General features: G+C 37.6%; 1 pseudogene; it reads left to right on the top strand.

Moving 5' to 3' along the window:
- Nucleotides 1-547: 547 nt before the first annotated feature.
- On the top strand, nt 548-1,824 carry LOC114704901 (annotated as a pseudogene).
- Nucleotides 1,825-2,451: the final 627 nt, after the last annotated feature.

The following is a 2,451-nucleotide window of genomic DNA, read 5'->3' on the forward strand; positions in this document are numbered from 1 at the left end:
CCAACTAAATTTGGATTTTATCTAGATAAAGGGGTTTCCTTTACTTCTAACCTACCACCCAGGAAATATTACAAGATTTATCAGAAACAATGTGACATTCTTGATTAACCAAGAAGAATCACTTGAATTTTCCTGTAATGAGAGAACTAAATGCCAAGATCATTTGTAATTCTCATTTTTGCAGAAAGACACAACTAATATATATTGTACTTTTCATGAGCTGCAAAAATATATTTGAAAATTGTATGCAAACATTTTCACCCTATTATACATAAAAGTTCTTGTATTCTGTATTGCTACAAATATTACTTATACAATATTACCTACTCTTTAACACACATTGTAAATACTAACTTGGATCCTGTAGATCAAAGGACATTTAACAACGGTAAGCATTTTAGTTAGCACGTCAATAGAATCCTCAGCTTGTGAATCCTGCATATTTGTCTAAAAGAGTGGTGCATAAAGGGCAAACACAAAAAGGATTTATAAAATTGTTAGGGGGTTGGTGCCTAGGGGGCCAGGCTGGCAGCCAATCCTTCTGTGACCTTCCTTGGAGCTCCTTCCAAGCCTGTGACCCTGGGGTAGGCACAGATCTGTCTAGCACTCAAGAAGCTGCAGGGACGTCAAGAGATGGAAACAGTGCCTGTAACAAATGAAGAGAAAACAATGTCTGCCAGCCTAAAATGTTTTTCCTTTGGAATTATGGTGTTTCGGACTACCAGTTTGGTTCTAAGGATGTTATTCTAGGACTTTAAAAAAGCAGGGTCCTCCTTATCAATTTTCTCCAACAGTGGTTGTGGCTGAATTTTTTATGAAAGAGACCTTGTTCCTTTTAGTCTACAGAGACAGTAAATTTAGTGTGAGAACACCTAATCAATCACCATATGATGAAATTCTTAATAAAGCCATGGAAATATTTAAGCTTGCTATTCCATCAGGGATATATACCCTTCAGTATAATTTATCCTATGTGGCATTGTCAAACCTAGATGCAGCCACTTACCAGGTTACATATCAGTTGTAAATACTCACAGCAGAATTATTTTCTGTGTCTATATTTAGCTAAAAAACATTGATGTGTACCAGAGGCTCTCCCTAGTAATCCTGATGGCAGGAGTTGCTTTTGTCCAGGGGCCTTCAGATTCTCAAAAGCTGGATTCTAAGGAACGTTCATCTAGCTCTCAGTTTGTAGACCTCATGGCAGTTCTCACAGCATGTTTTCCAAGTAGTTTTGCTGGAGTTTATTTTGAGAAAATCTTGAAAGAAACAAAGCAATCAGTAGGGACAAAAAACATTCAACTTGGTTTCTTTGGGAGTATATCTGAATTAGTGTGTATATATGTTTATAATGGAGAATTGGTGTCAAAGAATGGATTTTTTTCAGGGATATAATCAGCTGGCATGGATAGCTGTTCTGCAGACACTTGGAAGCCTTGTAATATCTGCTTTCATTAAGTATGAAGATAATATTTTAAAAGGATTTGCGACCTCAGTTTCCTTAATATTGTCAATAATCATATCCTATTTTTGGTTGCACGATTTTGTACCAACCAGTGCTTCTTTTCCCTTGGAGCCTTCCTTGTAATAGCAGCTACTTTCTTGTATGCTTATGACTCCAAACCTGCAGGAAATCCCACTAAAGCATAGTCACATACTATCTTTAACTGGGTATCCTAGGAATGGTGTCCTAGGAATCTCAATATTAATTTTCCACAAAGGACTTCTGTAGATTCTGTGAAGGTAGCATGCTAAATCTGATCATACTGTTCAAATGACTTGAAAAATTGTGTAGACTTCAGGATGAAATGTGTACAGCATCTGGAAACACAAGCTTGGAAGCATGTTTCAGGAGTAAGGTTAGAGGGATATGAGGAAGGGCCTGAAGTCTGAGCTCATAATGACTTTACCCGTTTGGTTGCTGCAGAACTGTCCAGTGTAGCCTTTGCAAGAGCACGCAAATGCAAATACTAATGTTTGCAAGGTAGACCTCCTTACTCTTGTTACATGTTCTTAATATTACTCTTTCTGTACAGATACATCAGATTACATGAATTATTCAAGATTGGGAAATTATAATTTCCTAAAAAGCTGCAAACAAACAAATATAATTTTAAAAAAATATGAGGAAAATGGCTACAGAACAGCCATGAAGCACAGGGCAAGTAGAAGTGTTAGGGGAAAAAAAAACTATTCCTTGGTCTTCTACCATCTCTGCTCGTTTTCCTATAACTTAGAAAACTGTCCGTCACAGAACAGTGGCATCTGTTGAAAGCAAAGAGAAGGGTGGTAGAATGTGAAGAAAATTCAGAGATGCTCTTTCAATTCTGGGGGTCACCGCAGTGAGTCACCATCACACAGCAACCCTCCTTAATAAACTGGCTTCTCACCAGTATAGTGTCAGTTCCCTGATTCCAAAGACCTTCATCTGTCCAAATGAGCATTATGAGC

The sequence above is a fragment of the Peromyscus leucopus genome, chromosome 4 (assembly GCF_004664715.2).
Source record: "Peromyscus leucopus breed LL Stock chromosome 4, UCI_PerLeu_2.1, whole genome shotgun sequence".
Lineage (NCBI taxonomy): Eukaryota > Metazoa > Chordata > Mammalia > Rodentia > Cricetidae > Peromyscus > Peromyscus leucopus.